General features: G+C 36.1%; 1 protein-coding gene across 1 annotated transcript in view; it reads right to left on the bottom strand.

Annotated features, from left to right (window-relative positions):
- LOC145296203 (cytosolic carboxypeptidase 6-like) overlaps positions 1-23,723 on the bottom strand; it is a 1,000,694-nt gene that overhangs the window by 257,628 nt on the left and 719,343 nt on the right. The gene's annotated exons all lie outside the window — the stretch shown is intronic.

Here is a 23,723-nt window from a genome sequence, read left to right as displayed (position 1 = left end):
TCTGGCAGCGTTGAGGTTCTCCACGGTCCCATACTTCTCGAAGTGGTCCACCCAGTTCTGAATTCTGCTTTTAGATGGAGCCTTTTCACATTCGAACTGACGCATGAAACTGTCCTGGGTTTTCTTAAATGAGCCTGTCTTGTAGTAAAATTTAACACAGTGTATTCTTTGTCCCAGCTCCCACTGGGGTGTTGGTGTACTCATGGTCGTTGATTCTGCCATGTCCTGTAAAATAAGGGCAATCGGTGAATAAATAATGGAGATATCACACAAAGTGTATACGGGGCCCGTTTTTTTTGGGTCATCCTGTATGTATTGAGTATTTTTGAAAAGATATTGTTATTAATTCAAAACATTTGAACTTATTTAAGTAATTTATGTGTGTGTGTATGTGTGTGTGAGAAAGAGAGAGAGAGACAGACAGACAGACAGAGTGAGAGTGAGAGTGGGAAACAGCCATAAACCGATGTTTCATCATATTATTACTTTTCAGTATATGGCTACACTTCGCATGTGTATCAAACTGATTCGAAGTCTGACTGTCTGGCCAGCAATCCTGACATTTTAAGCTTATTTACACTATAATGTTCGTAAAGAAGTAAGGTAATTTATTGTATTTATGGTACTTATGCAGATTACAGACCATGCTAATACCGACAATATATATATATTTCTATTTCCTACACTAATGGACTATGGAATTAAACTAAGGAACTATGGAATATACAGGGTGTCCGTAAAGCAACTATACAGTCTTATTGCTTTATTGTATTATATTTGCATTAATAGTTAATATTTATTTTTTTACAGGTTTATTTAATCAAGCATGCCACGCAAGCTAACTTTGGAAGAGCGCAAATTTATTGTACTGTTAATATATTACAGGGTGTCTGTATAGTAACTTGTAAGACTATATAGTAACTTTACGGACACCCTGTATACTCTAGATAACACAGTGAGTAATATGGACACATTGTTTTTTGTAAACTTTAATATTTAGGGAAGAGAGTGCCCTTGAAACTGCATCCTATCCTTTCCCTCTCCCCAAAACAAAAAAAATTAAAACCAATGTCCTATACCTTACTAATATCCGTCCTGGAACGGGTATTCTGCTAGTATCTTATAATTATATATGTTTTGTTTCTTTTCTCCCTCTACCCTCTCCAAGGGTTACATCATTACACATTGTAAGAAAAAAGTCCCTAAAATAACTTCATGCAGTTATGCTATCAACTATAAATGGTGGTTACTTATGGAAGTTATAAGACATGAGAATTAAATAAGTTAAAAGAATTACCAAATAACGTGCCAAAGCATAACACTGATATCAAAGCTGCAAAACTGGAACCTAAACAGCATTCTATAGCGAATATTAGTTTCAACAGACATATGAACTTAAGAGTATGGCATAACATTCCTTTAATTAGCAGTTAATTGGTTAGGAATATGTTGTTGACAGGTTCTCCTGTCTAATTGGCAGCAAACAAGTTCTGCAAAAACAAAACTCCACCTTACACCTGTTCTTTTTTTCTTTGCAAAGAAGAAATAAAATTTAAAAAATATATTCTTGATTAAGAATCTGGTAAACAATAGCTTTTCACTATAATTTTCGTGCTTCCATTTCTTATTTTAAAGATTATTGCATTGGTTTGCAAACTCTTTATCACTTCTTAGATTAAAGCATGCAACACCTTAATTCAGAATGAAATCAGATTCTACACTTTGATCTTAAAGAAAATATTTTATAAATGTTTACTACTTGTGTTATAAAAAGTATTTCATGTATGCATAGAACTATAGAAAGAATTACTCAGTGGAAAGTGAAGGAACAAAAAAAAAAAAGCATATGAAATGAACACAAGCTTTAAATATATTCTCGATTTCATGAGCACTTTGTAAATATATTTTCACCTGACGCGTATTTAAGCTATTCAGCGAAGCTCACGATTAATTTTTTTGTAAACAAACTGATGGTTAGAGGACTGTTGCGACGGGCGAGTGTGGATTTAATACACACTCGAGGAGAAATATTTACAGCACTGATTCATGGTCCGATGGTGAGAGCTATCGACTGTCAATGCGACAGTTGTAGGGACGGCTGGGGAAAGGTGTATGTCTAGCCGCACCAATGAGTTATGATACAACGAAACAGTACTGTATGTGGATGACAAATATATATATATATATATATATATATATATATATATATGTATGCATATATATATATATATATGTATATATATATATATATATATATATATATATATATATATATATATATATAGTAAGTAAGTTTAATTGCCATATATGTTATAAAAGTATACATGGCAATTAAACTACACAGAATATTCCGCGTTTCATTCTCGTCAGAATTCTTCACGCTTATTTATTTATTTATATATATATATATATATATATATATATATATATATATATATATATATATATATATAAGTTAATGTGAAATTCGTCTGTGTTTTCGGTTAATATTGTTACTAGATATGTTCCTTATTTCATATAAATAGTAATATGAAGTTAGAATATTGTTTCATTACCGAAAATATACATTTTTTGACACTTGCAATAAAGTGATACACACTTAAAATTACCAGAAATAGAAAAATTAGCATAAATTTCAAAACATTTTTTCAAATGTGGTGACGTATTTCTGATATTTTTATTAAATATAAACTAAAAATAAAAATGTATCTATACATAAATGATAATAAACTTTAAAGAATAAAAAAAATAGAATAATTAACCTTTTTCCTGATTGATCTAAAACTTTTGGTTATTAGAAGCTGCCATAAAAATAAATAAAAGAACTTCCATCTGTTAGCATAGCTAGAAAGCAATCGTTCGTTTTGGAAATAAGTGCTGAAGCGTGTTAAGGTCCTTTCCTGATCCTGGTGAACTTGAAGAAAGAGTCTGAACAACTTTAAGCCCAATTTGTGATCCGAAACATCACAGTAGAAGCCACTAAATTCTATTATGTACTCTCCAACTTGCCACTAGAATTTGTAGCACAATTACCTCCAATTCTATTAGAAAAGAGAAGCTATGAGGAATTAAAAGTTGCTGTCATTAATATCTACGAGAAAACCAAATCTGAATTATTCGCCAAGTTAATGAGCAAAACTAAAATGACCAGTAGACCCTCACACTATCTACGGGAATTAATGACGACTGCTACTAAAGTCGGTGTAGATGATGATTTAGTGAAGCATAGGTTCATACAAGCCCTGCCACCCACAATCTCGCCTGTAATCGCTGCTCAAAAGGACCTCACTTTGGAACAACTAGGTAACCTGACCAATTAATGCCAATACTGCAAAAAGAGGCTAACCAAGTAAACTTTGTTAATCAGCAAAGTAGTCCAAAGACATCTACAAATCAACTAGTAACTCTAACCAAATCCCTTTAGGCCTACGACCATTCGGAGTTAATCAGAAACTGGAAGTATGCCACGGTCATTTATACTTCGGCAGCAATTCACGCTCATGTAAACTTTGGTGTAAATGTCCTAACAAACGCAATTGTCAAATACAACCAAGTTTTAGGTCATCATCACCAGCTCCTGTACTTAGGCTTAATTCGGAAAACTAATACGGCAGATTGCTTTTGCAACCTCTGGTCCGCCTTTGGTAGAAGTAGAAGCAAAAGTCGGTTGCACAAAAATTCATTTTATCATCGATACTGGAGCGACAGTATCTATACTGCTACGAGATCATACTGGAGGTCTCTTAATAAATCCAACTCCAGTAAGACTAACCACAGCTAATGGACAAAATATTGAAGTATTTGGTGAAGCTTTAGTCGAAATTAGTATCTACGATTTATGCTGCACATATTCTTGGACTTTTGTCATTGCCACTATTGTAAATCCTTTTGTCGGCTTAGACTTCTTATTACATTTTGGAATACTAATTAATTGTAAAAATAAATTAATAATTGATTTAAACACCAAGTTTGCACAACAAGTATCCATTATCAGTCAAGTCCATCAGAAAGTATATATTAATAATATTAAGATCAACATTCCAAAATCCAATCCTTACTGAGAGAATTCAATCCTCTAATTCTACCAGGAGCGAAAGATGATGTCAATGACAACTTAAAAGTGTAGAGACTACAAGCCAACCTTTTGTAAAGTTTGTCAACTGTCTAAGGAAAGATTTGATGCTGCTAAAAAGGAATTCACAACTTTATTACAAGCAGGAATTATTAGACAATCTACCTCAACATGGGCAGTTGTAAATCCCTTTGGTGCGATGAGTATTTATATATGCCCTTCGGACTTCAAAATGCTTGAGCTACCTTTCAACGCTTCATGGACAATATATTTATGAATGTGGAGTGTGTATTTATTTATATCGACGGTTTGTTGATAATGTCTGAATCAGAAACATCTCATATAGAAGAATTCTCAAATAGAATAATCTAAAATTATCCCTTAATAAATGTGAATTTTTCAAGCCTTCTTGGAACTATTTAGGAGTCCACATTGGCCCAGAAGGACTGAAACCTACTGTAGAAAAAATAGTAGAAATTAATAATGTCCCTAAACCTAATGAATCAGCATCGGTATGAAGAATTCTCGGAAAGATAAATTTTTATAGAAAAGTAATTCCGAAATTTGCTGATATAGTGTGACCACTTAGTGAATTTAATAAGTTACATCCTAAAGACAAATCATTTAAATTTAGTGAAGCTGAAAGAAAATATTTTACTGAAATTAAATAAATTTTAGCTCATATAATTTACCTTCTTCATCCTATCTCAAGTGTTACCAATTATCATTTAGTGATTGACAATTCTAATTTTGCTGTTGGTGCTTGTTTGCATCAGATTGTGAAAGAGGAGCCTATCCCCATAGGTTTCTTCTCTAAGAAATCGAATGACAGTCAAAGAAAGTGTTCTACGTTTGATCGTGAATTACTAGCCGCTTATCTGGCCGTACTTCATTTCAAGTCACAAATTGAAGGCAGACAGGTATATTATTTACAGATCACAAACCTTTGGTGTCAGCCTATAAGAAATCAACGCCCATGAAATCTGACAAACAACGTTATTTGTCTGTAATTACAGAATATGTGTCTGGCATCATATATATACAATGAAGTGAAAATATCGTTGCTGACTGACTGTCTCATCCTGCCAATGTAGTTTCTGTAGACGTCTTTGATCTCCCTGCCTTGGTGGAACAACAAGCAGCTGATGATGAAATTAAAGATTATTCTGATAAACTTAATTCCTACAAATTTTCTCCAGATTCAGAACTCTCATGTGACGTTTCAACGCCATACCCTCGTCCTTTTGTACCCAAGTCATCAAGGAGAGCTATCTTTGATCAATTTAATGCTCTATCACATTCAGGAAGAAAAACATCATTAAAATTGATCAAATCAAGATTTTATTGGCCTGGAATGGATAAAATGATAAGACAATATTGCAAGGAGTGTCTCAACTGTCAGAAATCCAAAGTTACGAGACATACAAGATCTCCAGTTGAACCATTCAATCTACCTCTGAGTCGATTTGAAACTGTGCATCTTGACATAGTGGGTCCTCTTAATCCAGTAACTCCTAAAAATTCTACGTTTCCATCATCTGCTAGATATATTCTTACATGCATCGATAGGGCTACACGCTGGGTTGCGGCCACACCCATGTTTGACATTACAGCAGAAACAGTTGCAATATGCTTTCTAAATATTTGGGCCTCTCTACCTATTAACTGATAGAGGAGCACAGTTCGAAAGTGAACTTTTTAGTCAACAATCTAAACTTTTAGGATTCCATCATTTACATACGACGAGTTACCACCTTCAATCAATCTAGGGTTATAATTAGGATTCGGTTCTGGGGTTCAGGAAGGAGTGAGTCACTCTCTCGACAACAGCACGTTTCTGCCCTCTTCTTTTCCAATCGATCACACCTGGCCTCTCGCCACCAATGTCACACCGCACAATCCGAACGCCAGCAATATAAAATTCTTTTCAAGAGATGTTCATGACTCTTTTCTCTCTGCTCCCCGAGGGAATTTTTCCCTGCTTTTATCTAGAAAAAAAAAGGAAGAGACAGGAAAAAAAAAATAGCTTCTCCCATCATGTTCTGCCTTCCCAAGATGCCCTTTGCGTATACAAATGTGCTGGTCATCCTTTCCTTCTTTTTTCCCAAAGAGCGATGCAGATACGCCCGGTACGTTTCTTTTTTTTTTTTTTTTTTTTCTAACCATATACCCCACACGCCCCCCCCCTGATCTTTGAGATCAATAAGACACTTCATAATCCTTCATCCAAGCAGGCCTCCTCCTCTCACGATGAGGCCTCTGGGGGACAACTTCTTGGGGGTTGACATTTTCAAGTTCACTACAGACATTCTCGTCCAGTTGTAAAGAACCACAATGTGGGGCTAAGTCGAATTGGGGTGCATTGTTAGCTTCTTGGTGGATATCGACTTCCTCTTTTTCACTGCCATCACTGCACACCGGCAGGGTTACATGATGCAGGTCTAGGATATGCGGGGAATGCCATTCACCATTACGTTGTTCTTTGACTGCATTCCCGTTACGACCCCCCTCCCCCAGCGAGTGGTACATTTTGCATTGGGGGGCTTTACCCACACCTCCTCGCCGACTTTAATGGTAGCTTCTTCACCTTCAATTCCTACCGTTTTATTGCACGGATGCCGCCACTTATATGCAAAGATGGCTCTATGAGGCACAGTTGTCTCATCTTGTCTGGTTTTCAGTGAGATGTTGTACCAAAACACCGCCGCCATGGGTGAAATGTTGCTTTTTCCACAGTAGCCTTGATGGTGCACTGATTCCTCTCCACTCTCCTATTACCACTCGGCCGATACGCTGCTGTAAAAAATTGCCTTACTCCCCACCTATCACACACACCTCTTTAAAGGCTTCTGATCGGAAAGCGGGGCCATTGTCCATTAACAGTTCCTCAACCAGCCCTCTTTCCAAAAATATTTCTTTGATGACCCCTCCGATCGCCCATGCAGCTTCTGCCCTGATCTCTCTCCATATGGCAAACTTCCCTGGTCCACAGTCGACCATCGACAGATACAGCTTATGGCGATAATGGGTCACATCAATGGCCAATCGCTTCCAGTCCTCTGCAATGTGTAACTCTCCTGCTTCATGTCTGGATGGTCCGGGGTCTATCGATTGGCACTCCTAACAGTGCTCCACAACTTCCCTGACCTCCTTCTTGGTGGTTTCTGGGTAAACCTCTCTTGCCAGGAATAACGTTCATTCTCGACTAAAGTGGTGCATTTCATGTAACTTTTTAACTTCCTCTCTTGCACAGCATACTGAGGAAACCTTCTTTCTCTCTTGCAGCCAGGCCTTCTTTACCCATGTCATCAAATCTGCCTTGTTCTTTTCTGATGGGATCAGTACTACAGATACCTTCAACTGGAATTCCGCTATCAAATATGCAAGTGCAAGTGCTCCAAGCCTGCGCTTGATCAGCATTTCTGCAGCACCTCTGGTCCTAACTCTCTTATCGCCAGTCACTGCTGACCTGATCCATGAAACTACCATTGCCGAATCGGATTTGATTTCAATCGTTTTCAATCGCCACTTCAGGGCCAGATTGATTCCTTTTATAGCGGCCTCCAGTTCGTCTGCGTTGATATGGGAATAGTCGTTTTTCTTCCTTAACCATACCGCATCTTCCACAGTTACGCCTCCCATCTCTAATACGACACCCAATGCCAGACTGCTGGCATCACACCAAATCACCCCCGTGTCTCCGTCACTGACATACCATTCCTCCTTTACTGGGTCTTCTTTCGTCACTCTCACGATGATTTCCTGTAGCATGTTCGTGACCTCCTTCATCACACGGCCCTCTCAGTCATCAGTGCGTATTTGTCGTTTAATAAAGCCGCACGCTATTCTGAGCCAGCCGGCGATTGAATAGTGTCCCACCAGTCTCCCGCAGACCGAGAAGAGTTCTCGTTTTGTCAGGTCGGTTCTAATTTCGGGTATTGCATTTCCTCGTCTAAAGACAAGGCTTCCTTTGCTATCTCGGCATAGTTTCAACCGCAACACCGCTCCTCCACCCAGGGACTCTGCCGGTTTTGTAGTCAACCCATACCTCGCGACATGGTCTCTCACTTTCTCTGCTGTCACCTCTGCTTCCTCCACTAGAATGTCATCAATGTACGAACTAGTGGCCTTGTCCACTGTACAGTCTTTACTCAGCACCGTCTTCAGCACAGAAATCATAATTTGGGGGGCTGAGCTCAGCCCAAAGCCTAACCTCGTCAGGCAATACAACTTCCCCTTGTACTGGACCAAATGATGTTTCCAGAGTTTTTCATCTACATGGATCTGGAGATAAGCCGACTTCAGGTCGACAATCTTAGTGGCCTGCTTCATTCTCCTCCACTTCCTCATCACCTCTTCGCATACATCAATCCCCTTTCCAGTGTGGCAGACTACGTATCTGTTTAATTCTCTGAAATCCAGTACTGGTCTAACTTTATTCTTTGTGGGTTGAACAACCGCCAGTAATGGTAGCACTCCTTTTTCTTCCCCTGTCCATGGTTTCAGAATTCCTTCCTCTATCCACCTCTCCACTTCTTCCTCGAATCCTTTTCTTATTTCTCCTCGCAGTGTTTTCTCGTAGCAGCTTACTTTGTTTTGTAGTTCCTGAGGCCCGGAGATCCATTTCCATTCCACCGTTCACCTCTCACCATCGAACCTCGCCAGGAAATCCTCGTCCTTGATGCAGCAAGCCTCTGGTTTTTGTGTTCTGATATTTCTATCACCTTCCACTCCTGCCATTCCTACTGTGCTGAGGCATCCAAAAGTTACTTGGGCCCCTCTCACTGTAGCACCCCTTAGTTGGTTGATCGCACTTACACCTAAAATCATATCAACATCACTAACCAGACGATCCAACACCAGGGCTCGTAGTCTAATAGGCACACCTTGCACCAGTACTTCCACTGTTGTCTCTCCCAGGCATTTCACCTCTCTGCCATCTACGGTCTTAATACTCCTGGTTCCGCTCCATGATCTAGCAACATTCTTCGTTACCAACGTCCTGGTGCAACTTGAGTCAACAAGGGGCATGGCTCTCTTCCCATTGACCACTACTGGTAACTGAGGCAACGTTTTGTTATGCACCATTTCCACATAGAAGGGGAACCACTGGCGTAATGGCTCCCCTTCACTTGTTTCCCTGGTCCCGTGCAGCAATGCAATAGCAGCTAATGTGCCCCACTCGTCCACATCGGTAGCAGATGACCTCCGGTCTCGGCTCTTTGCAGTCCTTCAGCAAGTGAGGACCCTGGCACTGGAAGCACTTGATGGCAGGCCTCCCCTCTTGTCGCCTCGCTGCCTGTCTCTCGTCATTCAAGTGGGGCCTCATGCACTTATTTCCACTCACAGCTGCAGCTACGACTGGGCCCTTGACATTCTTGACTAGGACTCTGGCGTGGACCAAGAGATCGTCCACTTCCATCGTATTGATCTCAGTGATTCTCTGCATGTTCGCGGAGATTTCTTCTGGGAAGCCATTCACTAGGTATAGCTTTACCATCATCTCCAGATTCCTCCCCACGTAACCATCCAATCCTGCCAGTCTTCTGATCTCTGCAGCAAAGACGTCAACAGACTCGCCTGTCCACCTCAAACTTGCAAGCTTGCCGAGTGCTTCAAATGGACTCTCGGCAAAAGCCAATTTCAGTCTTTGCTCCACTGAGGCAAGGTCTCCCTTATCTTCATCGTGCATCTGCTGGTAAATAGTGAGAGCTTCCCCCTCTAAGTAGAGCGGCAGCAGGGTGACCACGTCTTCGATTTTTTGCGACCTTGTCACCATCTTTAATTTTTCCAGCCATTTAATTAGGTCACCCTCACCAGTGAAGGGTCTCAACATCTGAGTTGAGAGTCTCCGGTCAGCCATGTTAACCTGCTTGACTCGCCGAAATAGCTTCTAGGGTTATAATCAGGATTCGGTTCTGGGGTTTGGGAAGGAGTGAGTCACTCTCTCGACAACAGCACGTTTCTGCCCTCTTCTTTTCCAATTGACCACACCTGGTCTCTCGCCACCAACGTCACACTGCACAATCCGAACGTCAGCAACACAAAATTCTTTTCAAGAGATGTTCACGACTCTTTTCTCTCTGTTGCCCCAGGGAATTTTTCCCTGCTTTTATATCCTCCTATCTAGAAAAAAAAGGAAGAGACAGGAAAAAAAATAGCTTCTACCATCATGTTCTGCCTTCCCAAGATGCCCTTTGCATATCAAATGCGCTGGCCATCCTTTCCTTCTTCTCTCCCAAAGAGCGATGCAGATATGCCCGGTACGTTTCTTTTTTTTTATTTTCTTCTTTTCTAACCATATACCCCACAATCAAACGGTATAATCGAGTGTGTACACCGTACATTAAAGTTGGCTATTGTTGCTCAAAAACAAAACTGGATTGATGCATTACCTATTATTCTGCTAAGTATGAGAAAAATGCAAAATGAGGATAATTATTCACCATTTGTAGCAGAAACTGAAAAATCCTTACTTGTACCAAGACCAATGATTGATAATGAATCTTCAGAAGTTTCTTATCCAAAAATTAACATTTTAGCAGAAGAAATGCCGAAGTTAGACCTCAAACTACTATCTGAAGGCCGAATTCACTCTTCCCCTAAGTCATATATCCCAGCTGATCTAAGAACCTGTACTCATGTGTGGATACGAGTTGACCGAGTTCATCGTCCACTTGAAGCTCCTTACACGGGTCCTTATAAAGTTCCTCAAAGATATCCAAAATACTTTACTATAAAACTAAATTCTGGTAAGAGTGATACAGTTTCAGTGGATCGTCTGAAGCGAGTATATATTAAGTCTTTTGAAAATAGACATACTGAATCAAAGGAATCTGCGAAAGTTCCTGATGAATCAAATGTCACTGAAGAAGAAATTTTATCTACTGAGAATTCTACAGAAGAATCAATTGAAAATGATTCCAACGATTTATCTAGTACGCCTACAGAAGAAGCTGACCAACAAGAATCAGTAGATCTTCCCCAAGATTCAAAAACTACAACGACAAGATCAGGCAGACGAGTAGTTTTCTCCTGAAACAACGATTACCATTACTTCTAACAATATAATCTCTTCGATACTGAGATGGGAAGTATTGTGGTGTCGTATTTCTGATATTTTTATGAAATATAAACTAAAAAGGAAAATGTATCTAAATATAAATGACAATAAACTTTAAAGAATAATTCTTTAAAAAAATAGAATAATTAATCTTTTTTCTGATTGGTCTAAGCCGCCATAAAAAAAAAGAAATAAAAGAACTGCCATCTGGTAGCATAGCTACAAAGCAATCGTTTGTTTTGGAAATTAGAAAGAGCATCGTCACCTCCCCCCCCCCCCGGGCAGCTATACTTTGGTAAGTTATATCCTACATTTTTTTTTGATTTAATTTTTCAAGTTGGATCCAATTTTTGTGGTGCGTTAATTTATTAACGATGAAGATGCAGAACAGTAAAGAATGGATTTTTACATAACACCATTGTTCCAGCATGGTTCGTGTTCTGCATAAGTGCCGAAGCGTGTTAAGGTCCTTTCCTGATCCTGGTGAACTTGAAAAAAGAATCTGATCAACTTTAATCATCCTTCTAGTATAAGGGAGTACCTGAACAGATAAAAACCAAGTGTATTTTGTAGACCTATCTAATCTCTTGAAAGTAGTCACAAAACCTACACAAATTTCACAAAACTCAAGGAAATAAAGTACCTTGTTATGCTCTTATACTGTACCAACTTTCATTTTTTGTGTTTCATAGCAATTTCAAAATTAAAAAAAATATTGATCTACAATGAAGCGATACTCAGGGTTTAGTAACAGGAAGAGTCCATTGTTATCCGTAAGGTGAGCATCACAAGAAATAGAAAAACAAGATAAACGTCATTTACGAGATTATGGAGTCATCATTACAAAATACATCGAATTTCAGCACTCGATGACACTTCACAATTATGTTTTGTATAACATGATACTGGTATAATTTTGTTTTGCTTTCAACTAAAATAAGCTTTTAGTCCAGGTATAGATTTAACATATCCGTCTTCTTATTGTTTGTACAAAGATCATAAAGAAAGTGAAAACCCAAACAACATGACGTTCACTTTGTCAATACACATAACCATTGGACCAGTAATTATCAAAGTGTATTGATCTCTCAAAACGAGAAAATATACAATTTTTGTCAACTTTTTACTTAAAAAGATCAATTTAGTATTTTTTCAGTTTACATCTGCTAATGCCTTGCTAAGTGCACTTTGTCCCTATTTAGACAATCATTCATTTCAAATATTTTTGTGTATAGCCTTTGTCCGTTTTCATTATATTTTGTTATTTTAATTCGAAACCATGTAACCCCACTGTTTAAATATACCAGTTGCATCAACCTAGATTGGATACAATAAAGTAAGAATTTCTTATTAATTTAATCAAGATAGTGTCACAACCTTCATTTTTATAGCCCACTCCTGCTATTTCAAAATTTTGTCATCTCCCTAGTGTCAAGTGTGCTCATGCTGCTTGTTTCGTGACCCCAAACATAGTTTGCATTTCGCTACCACAGCATAACAATTTTAAATACCTTTTTCTTCACTAAAAAAACATGCAACGTTTTAATGACTAGTTCGTATGATAGATAATAATATCAACTGACACTTTAAAGTTAAATTGTATTATCATGAACTAGGAATTAATTATGATGTTGATATCTAATGAGCCCACAACCGCGAACCTTTGTTTTCTAAATATTACCAAGCGACATTTTGTTGGAAGATATTTCAACCCGGTGGTCAGAAAGCCCCGTTATGTCTGACTGTGACCCATTTTCTATCCAGTCATCAAGGCCAGAAGCAGCAAATTCGTCTGCCGAATGTGATAAAATTATCCATTTTAGGGCAACACTAACTACTTAATGCATACCAACTCCGCTTTTCAGAGCAACTGCTATTTGCATTCCTACTTTCCAAATACTATTTGCTGTTCCAAATTTCTGGTTAAATCCCCCTGCTGTTCAAGCATTTGTCAACATCTTCCTGCCTCGATCTGCTCAGATGCTGCTCCAACCTCTGGCAATATTCTCCTAAATATAGATGCCTAACTGCCAATCAAAATTCTGGCAACCTTTTTTTTTACCAGACTTGCTATTCCAGTTTCTGACGACATCTTTTTACCATTCTTGCTGTTAGTGGCATGCTTCTGATCTAACTTAAACTGTTGTCATTCCAGAACTGCTGAGACCATTACCCCAGCCTCTGGTGAGATCAACATCAACCTAAGACTCTGCTTTAAACCTCAGAGACATCCACATTGATCAGTCCAGCACAATACGTTTTTTGAACCTCAGAGATGACCACACTAACCAGAATTATCTGAAGCATCTTTCTAACCTCTGAAATTTTCTTAATGACGAAGCTCTTCCAAACTATCTCTCCACTCGCAGAAATACTCTCATATACACTAGGCCTACCAAGCACAATTCTTCTCAATGACATTGGAGAACTTCTCACTACGTTTTTGTGATGCTGGCAGGCAAAACATATACCTTGGTATCTGTTATTTCTGTATCTTTTGGTGCAATAAAGCTATTCAATAACTTTACACTGTTTTATTGTGTTTGTTATTCTTTTTGCCATTGGCATAGTTGTAAGACGAATCACCAGCATCAACCTTTCCTGCAATAGAATGCAAAGACCATTACTAGAATAAAATACAAAGAGCATTGCTGCAATAGAGTGCAAAGATCCTTTCCTTCTAATAAAAGTATTAACTTTTAAGTAAGAACGGAACTTCTATGAGATAGCTTTATTCTAAGAAGATTCAATGTGTGGAATGCAATACCACGAAACTGCTTTTCTGCTGACTACAATATAATAATTTTCAAGTCCATTATACTTGTTTAGCTGTCCCTTGAAATAACCAAATCTTACTTTTTTTTACCAATCTTGTTCAGTCTTCTTTTGGCATTGTTCATCATCCAACTGACAATTGCATTAATCTTTATGGCCCACTGGCCTTTGAGTCTTGACAAATGGTGACTCATTAGTGTAAAACGAAATGTAGCTGAGGATATGAAGAGATTTCAAACAGAAAATGCTCAATACTGCTTAATTGTATTTATCAACTTCCATACTGTTGAGAAATTTTTCTTCCTCTATGCGAGAATTTGCAGGAATAAAACAGTTTATGTGGATCATAGTTCAGACTGTTTCGTTAGTCCATAATACAAACGTTATCATCGGGACCATTTAAGAATTAATGGAAAATAGAAAGAGAATGAAAAGGAGAAACTGTCGCGTGCCAGGTTACTGGGACAAAACCTATTGTTATTTTGACTGCAATTATATCTTTTTTTTTGTCTGTTTACAATGCATTGATCATAATATGTAATATGTTCTGATTAGAAAACTCTACCTTCTCATGGGAGAGATAAGAAAAAACTAGCAGCAGAGATGTTTATATTTTGTTCTTAGCACTCATTTGCACTCTGACAAATGACACTTACTTAGCCGCAAGTACATGGAACTCATTCTTTTCTATGAATAAGAAGCATTGATACTGTAATAAAAGATTTATAATGAGCATCAAAAAATATATAATCTCATTCACTATTATTGTGTGCAGCTTCTTGAATGGTAAATAAAAAAATTTCACATTTATTATGAATGTTTTTACAGTGATACACACATAGACACACGCATGCACACACACACACACACTATATATATATATATATATATATATATATATATATATGGTTCAGGACGGGTAAAATTAATTTCCTGAACAGAACAGTTTTGCACCAGATTTACGCTCCCTTAAGAAAATTATTATCAAAATATAATGCTGCTTAAAATTCATGTTCTTATTATGATTTTGATTCTAGAAAATTACTAAAATTTAAAGAAAATTTACAGTAGTAGTATGAATATATATATATATATATATATATATATATATATATATATATATATATATATATATATATATATATATATATATATACACTTCAGAATAAAATTATCTAACAATCAACTGATATGGAAACCTGTGATTATAGGTCTTACAAAATATTATTGGCAGTAATATTCTATAAGGACTATCCCATCTAAATAAAGATTGCTTGATATACAAGATAGAACAAATAAATTGTATTGTATTGAATGACTAAAATTTTATATATATATATACATATATATATATATATATATATATATATATATATATATACATATATATATATAAACATATATATATACATATATATATACATATATATATACATATATATATATATACATATATATATACATACATATATATATACACATATATATATACACACATATATATATATATATATATGTATAAAAGTGAACGTGTCTGTGTGTGTGTACATTTCTCTGTGCAATAATTCTGTCAATTTTTGTCTACAGACTCGAAATTTGATATACAGGGTACTGAGATTTGGGAAAATCGATGTGATCGGTTTTTGGCCAGAAATTTGGCGATTAAGGGGTCAAAGTTCAACAATTACCTTTGAAAACTCTACCAAACTCCTCCGACAATTTTGGGTCTACGCACTTGAAATTTTAGATATAGGTTCCTTGGACATGGATCTAACTTAATAACTTGATTTGAGCTCAAAACAATAAATTTTAAGAGGTCATAATAGGGGTCAAAGTTAAAATTAATTGACCTCTGCGGTCTCTACCAAATTACTCAGACCATTTCTGGTCTAAATATTTGAAATTTTGAAATTTTACATAAAGGGTATTCAGAGATAGGGCAAGCTTTTTCATCAGTTTGGGTCGAAAATTTTTAGTTACCAATATATAGATGTATGTATGTCTGTGTGCATGTCTGCTTTAAACTTTCAATAGAGGCGACAGATTTTACCAAGATCAGTATCGTTTTAAAGTTCGACCTTCCATATGACAAATATCGAAAAATTGGCTAAAAACATTAATATCTTCCCCTTCAACTAGGCACTTTTCTACAGGGGGGGTGTCACTTTTTTCGCTGATATTTTTTAAAGTTATCCTCTCCTTTAGATTGTCTAGCCTTAATTTTTAAAAAATGTCGCTTCCGGTTTGGCGGTGATCGTAACAGCATAAACGTTAGGTTTTACCCTGTTCTTTTCCTCCTTTGTGGTACGGGTTCGAGCCTGCCTTCCTACTTCCACTTTTTTTTTTTTTTTGCTCAACATACACATCCAAACACCCGGGCAATGCAGGGCTGAAATGCTAGTATATATATATAGCATGTCAGGATGCGATGAAAAAAAATCCAATAAAGTGCATGATCGTATATATATATATATATATATATGTATATATATATATATATATATATATATGTGTGTGTGTGTGTGTGTGTGTGTGTGTGTGTGTGTGTGTGTGTGTGTGTGGTAATTAAGCTACAGAAAATATTCCGCATTTCATTCTCATGAGAATTCATCAGGCTTATGCGAAAAGTGGTTATCATGTGTTTATATATATATACATGTGCTATTGAATTTTCTAGTAAGCCAATCAGCTTCCTAGTAGCCACCTACTTTCAATTTCTCAACATGAAAAATTATGACTACAAGACCATTGCCAGCATCCCCACAATCCAAATTCGCAAGGTTCAACACTTGAGGGCACAGCTCAACGAAGTTTCTGGCCACGGTTATGATCTTTGAAGTGAGGGCCACATCATGACACCTCACATCTTCGAAGTCGGCTTGAAAGTCAACACAAAAGTGTACCTGTATGTGCTAAAGAGTGTGGTGATCCCCTGAAGCAATCAGGTGGCAGCTGGCAGACTCTGAGTATGGAAGCAGGATTAGGCGCCAACCCACAAGTTCAAAGAGATCCAGGTTTGGCTTCAGAAGGAGTGCTATGACTTTGTACCTTTCTCTCACTGTCCCCTACTGAACCCTCTTGACTACTTTATTTGGTCATACGTCGAGAACATCAAACAACAAAGTCAGCCTGATCGCTGCTATCTACCAATTATTCGCCGAGCTCCTTCTGGCATCTGTGGAAAAGGCATGCTCTCAGTTCCAAACCCATATCAAGGCGGTGATTGAGGCTCAAGGTGGTTACATTTAATAGATACCAGTTCTACTACATAATCAAGTTACCTGAATTGATTTTCTCAATAAAAGTATTAAAATAAAGCTGTAGTGTTGTTTTCTTTAAGGTGACAAATTTATTGTTCCACCGTTTATTTGCTTCAAATTCAGTGCAGTTGTAAAAGTGTACATGTTAACATCGTATTATGCCTGTTATTTGGTAATGCGGTTGTATATGATGCATATCTCTTCAATAAATTTTCACTGGCAAGCAGAAGAGGGAGTTAATAAGTCTTCGTTTACAATATAATTTAATTAATATTAGTATTATTTACGAGAATAAAATTTGCTGATAAATCGGCATTAGAAAACCTATTAATCGACCAATTAATCGATAATCAGACAATTGTCAAAGGCTGATTAATCGGTAATCAGCCAATTTGCTAATCGGTACATTCCTACATTCAACTCTGCTAAAATATATACTAAATAACTTACACTCCGGTTATGCAAAAGTGGTAGGTCGCCAAACCACGACCTACATAAATATAGTTACAGGCCCTTGCACTGAAAAATTATGTCATGTTTGAAGTCCTAGTAAGCTAGCTCTGTTGAACAGCCAGACTGTCGATATTAAAAGATTTTTTACAAAATTTATACAAATTATTAGCTACTACTAATATGATTAAATTTACGATCATCCTTCTAATTGTTTTCTTTTTATAAAAGTCGATCTTTCCTCGAATTTTATAAATCATTTCTATAAATATAATAAAAACGTGCATTTCATTTTTGTATTATTTCCTTCAATCACGACTTTATCTTGTGATATCAGCAGGTTATGTGACTTTAATGAAAGGGCCATGTATATTTATGTAGGTCATGACCGAACACAGTCACTGAGAGTCCTGGTTTCAAAATCTAATGCTTCATACTGCTGAAATGTACAGACATATACACACACACACACACACACACACACACACACACACACACACGAAGTTAGGTAAGTATATTTTTATACATACATTTCTAAATCTATTGAAAACCTGAACCCTAATAGTTGGCATCAAGCGCTCAATTAAATCCGTCATTTAGAGTGAGGAAAGTTATATTGTATTTAAATAGAACCATTACTTTATTTACACGTTTATCAGTATTCAATTATTGACATCAGTAATCACTTATATATATATATATATATATATATATATATATATATATATATATATAAATATATATATATATATATATATATATATATATATATATATATATATAAGAGAAAGAGAAATAGAGAGATAGAGCGAGAGAGAAAAATTAAAACAAATTAATTACTGGTGGAAAGTTTGTATGGAATATTGACATTACATACGACGGATTACTACAGCCACAAGCATTTGTACATGTCAGATTGTTTTTCAAACAAGGTCATCTAACAATCTTGCTCTTTGTTTTGAAAAAGCAGGTTACATGCTTATGACATTACAATTGAATAGAAGTATACTGTTCACTGAGCGTTCAGGCAAACTGACTTATTCCTACAGTTATCTGTAGCCAGTGTCACACAAATAGTTTCCATTTCTATCTAACGCTAAATCTTATATACATAGTTTATGTACTGTATATAAAGCTTCAAATCATCATGTTTTGAAGAAACAATTCCAAACGTTTCTTGAGTTTGCTGAACATATTTAATCTGGCAATGTGAACTATTTGTAGCCTTGTACTTCCATGGATGTTCAAATCAAACCGTTCAATCTGTTTAATTATGACACTTGCTTTTTCAGAATTTAATTTTTTTCAGCAGTTCCTTCTCCCATGTTTATTGAATAAATAAGCTATGTCACACAAGACTCAAGGGTGCATTCTTCACTATACCAGGAACATTATTTGATAGTTGGGGTATTGAGAATGATTTTCTACATTATCTAAACTCCAATGGTTTAATAGTGCTGAAATACTAAAATAGAAGCATTAAATCAGTATCTTTGCATAAAACAATAATTTGTCAACCGTCATATCAACTGTATATTTTCTGTATATTTTACATGTTTTATCCAAAATTTGATATTCTCACAGTTTAAAAGCTGATGCTACTATTGTTGTATAATGGGGGAGGGGTATATATTACGGCGCCAGAACGAATATATAATATTTCAGGGGATGTATACTACATGGAGGGCTGATTATGTACATGTATCTTACTCGTGTATCGTCTAGTGGTATAAAACTTATGACAACACGCACATTTTAACAACGGATATCTAATAAAAGGGACAAATAACAGTTCTCTGGTTTTGTAACATTGGGCCAATCAGAGAAACATACCTAGTTTGTAACTGATCTTGTATGACAGATCGTCGGAAAAACTGCAAAGAAGATTCATCCCAATGAATCAACAAATCTTGGGTTGTCTTTTCAGCAATTTTTTATTACCGATGGTACCGAATCAAAAACAAATCAAGTCATTTGGCTGTTTTAGCCCAATGTTTTATATCAGGGGTTTAAATGGGCAAAATAGGTCACAGTTCTATGACTGATTTTGGCTAACAGTACAAGGGAACTCTTGTAGACTCGATTTTACAAATATTGATTATGTATTCATAGATTGAACTTTAATACATGCAATTGGTTGTAAGCTCGTGTATCGCAAACCTAGCCCACTAAGGAAGTTTTTATATTTTTGCATTGATAAGCTCAACAACTTGCCTGTTAATATAATGGTATTTTTAGGGTGGTTTCAATTTGGATCCTGCAAACAATGTGACACTAATAAAATCCCTTAATGAATCTCAACATTTTCTTTAGCGCTCAAATTGCACCACTCAAATTGAATGTGGTACATTGGACTTAATTTTTGATACAGAACTTTCTTCTTCACCAGCACTGTCCATTTAGTGATCACTTTGTTTTATACTTTAATGTGTGATTACTTTGTTAATGCTTGGATTCATTTACTTCATATCGATAAAATAAAAAAATACATATGTGACCCCCCCCCCAAAAAAAAAATTTAACATTTAGAATATAAAAAATAATTAAAAACAAAATTTATACAGAAGGAATACCTTGTCGTGGTTATAGGTCTTTTACTTAAGTTGTTTCTTTACATTTTATTCAAAAACATGACAAAGGCATCGGGGGGGGGGAGGGGGGCAATATACTTTTTGGCTTGTTACAAACATTACAATGATCATAACAATCGTCGACTAGCCATAACTTCAGCGTTGCCCTGCTAATAACTAACACTACCACTGCTACTATTACTACTACCACTATTAATAATATAAACAAATATATGCTGAAATATACTGCAGAGAGATGAAACGTTATAAAGCATTCAGAATATTTGTTACATTGTATGAAAGCAATTCATTAACAATATTAAAAACGTCACCAAACTATTGACACATACAGAGTTATGTCAGAGAGAGTTGCAATCTTGGTTGAAATGAGTGTTCCTAATGATAGAGGTCTGAACAGAGCTGAAAGGGAGAAACAGATCAAATATCAAGGTCTCATGTATGATATGAAAAGAAACTGGAATCTTAGAAAGATATCAATCATACCAATTATTATAGGTACCACAGGGCTTATGAAGAAGAACCTGAAGTCCCACCTAACTAATATTCCTGGTGAACCAAGTGCAAAAGAGATCCAGACAATTGCACTTAAGGGAACAATGAGGATACTAAAAAGAGCCTTCGGTTGGTTTCAATAAAAAGCAGGCCAATGTTGGCAGCTGGTTTGGCTGCCCCATACCCAGCGTTACAATCTTCAAAGGAAGAAAATTAAAAGAAAAAAAAGAAAGAACAAATGAAACATGTTGCAATTCTTGTTTTGCTGAATACATAAGACAGCTTCAGCCAGTGCGAAAAGATGCGATTATAATAATAGTCAATTTATTCACTGATCAATTCATTCGATTTCATTTTAAAAGATATTCAAACAGTTCTGAAAACTATTATTACGTTTTGGGGTACCAACATGACTTATGTTGTATATACACTGAATGGACATACTGTGTATGTATGTGACGAAGGGTTCATCTGAATGTGTGTACGCGTCTATGGTGATTCTTCACTATTTGAATTCTAGCTTATCGTGTTGCGGTCAAGGTGTGTGTTCTTAACATTTTTTCAGTATATAATTAACTCTTTTCTTTATACCTTTTAACTCTGCCATAATCGTCAGTAGTGTGTCTTTTAGTGTGTGTGTGTGTGTGTGTGTGTGTGTGTGTGTGTGTGTGTGTGTGTTGACATATAACATGAATAAATAAACGTGGCATACCTGGTTCTGCTGCTCAGCCTTTTTCCGGGAGGTTCTTCTCTCATCTTGAGGGAGTTGATTCCCTTGACAAGAAGACGCATGCAATTAACTCAAGACGATTGGTTGTTTCTTTATAATTGTTTATTTGCTTCCAGGAATTACGTGTAGCAGAGGAGCGATCGACGATCTTTACTTGGATGGCTAGTTCTTACATGTCCCACGTCTGAGACACTCCCCCGCTTTGAGAGGAGACCCCTTTCAGACCATCTTCTTGTGTTAACATCCTCAATTCAACTCTGACTATTTTCTCAGTTAACTAGAACACGTGATCACATACATGTACATCTGGTCCACTATTTTTAGAGATTCTGGTGCAATTGATCAGTCACCGAGTTTGATGTGACTTTGACATGTTTTAACTATATATCAAAACACAGCTCACACCTCCCCATTCACCACATCAGGCCAGTCAGATAGATAGATCGATAGATAAATAGATAAAAAGATAGATAACTAGATTGATAGATATATCGATAATACACATAGATATATAGATAGATCGACAGACAGATAAATAACAAATAATTTCTTGCGTTCCCAACTACATAACACCATCAATAAAATTCATAGTATGGAAAGTAATAACATGATCTAATAATAATAATCAAAACTGGTTTAAGCACTCAGGTGATCTCCTCAGCTTTATAAGCCAAACTTTTTGCTCAGAACTTTGCTACAAACTCCGAAGCCACCAACTGTTGGAAGTTCTTCCTATGCCTTTAAATACTCTTAGTGACATGCACAGACACACACACACACATATATATATATATATATATATATATATATATATATATATATATATATATATATATACATATATATCATTTTGTGATGTAGCCAAATTTATCAGGAATCTCGATGCCAGCAACTACCCCTGACACTATTCCAGTAACTGTATTTAAGAAGCTTTTAACAAAACTTGCTCTTATTCATACAAAATTATACAATTGTTGCTTAAAGGATAAATGCTTTACATCTCTTTGATAGACCTTGTTGGTCTGTTCAGTATTTAAAAATACTCGTGATTAGTCAGTCCTCTACATTTTAATACAGACTGATCTAGTCTCTTGCCATAAATCAGGCAATGGTTAACCACTTACAAAAAAAAAAGCAATCTACTTAGTAACAAGCAATACGGATTGCGTCCTGCAAGGTCAACTGAAGTGCATAGGAACAATGAATTTTTAATAGGAGCTTTAATTATGGAGCAATAGCTTTTGATATGTCCAAAGGCCTTTGATAAGGTCTAGAACAACGAGTTCCATCATAAATTGCTTGCCATGAAATATCTGATAATGTCTTCACAAACAACTGACTCCTTAAATTACTCCAGTTGAAATAAATGGCTCTCACCTTAAAAACAGCTCCTAGACCTGGCTTTCACTCCAGATCTAAAATGGAAGACGTATATCCAGTCAGTTGCTTAGGTTGTTGGAATAATAGTTGGATCGTTCTATCACTTCAGAAAGTATCTGGATTTGATGCAATCCTTTAATGTATATAAGTCAGATACATCGTAAAATAGACTAATTCTGCCACATCTGGGAAGGCGCAAGGAGTAGTTTTCATCGCCTAGAAAAAATAAAAGGTTGACTCCAAAATCTAGTGAGTATATGGATTTTCAAAGTTAGTCTCAAATACCATTGAAGCTGATAAATCTAAATTTGGTTCTGATTAGTCAATTTTCACGTGTTATTGTTGTAACATGTTACAGTCAATATAATAATTTGTTTTTTAAAATTTAATTAGTCCGGCCCAAATGACTGCTAATATGGAACATTTTGAAATAATCACTTAAAATTAAAAATTAACAAAGGGAACAACTCATATTTTAGATTAAGAAAAATAATAGGAGTTGTTTACTTTATATGCAAACAAATAAAAATTATAAATAACTTTACCCCATCTCAGCTAACTATGGATAGAAATTATTAGTAGATAGTTAAAGTGTTAGTTACGATAAGTATTAACATAGCATCAGATTATCTGAATTCTAAATTGCTGAAATAGCAGATTTCTTTTTAAAAAAATCTAGATCCCCAGCAAAATTGCATTCATACACCATTAAAAAATTACATAAACGTTTGTAAACAAAACAAAAATTTTACAAACATCTGGCATATAAAAAACTTTATCTGTTTTCTCCTTGAAATGGAAGTGGACAAGTCAATGCTTTTTTTGTTCTTTCGTAAAATTACCAAGAACCAATAGACATTGTTCAGATTTCAAGATTAATTAATCCTTATTAATCCTCACGTCGTCCTGG

Source organism: Euprymna scolopes, chromosome 16, assembly GCF_053919585.1.
Source record: "Euprymna scolopes isolate OS-2025 chromosome 16, ASM5391958v1, whole genome shotgun sequence".
Taxonomy (NCBI): domain Eukaryota; kingdom Metazoa; phylum Mollusca; class Cephalopoda; order Sepiida; family Sepiolidae; genus Euprymna; species Euprymna scolopes.
Note: the sequence above shows the minus strand (reverse complement) of the source record. Positions and strands in the feature narration are given on the sequence as shown.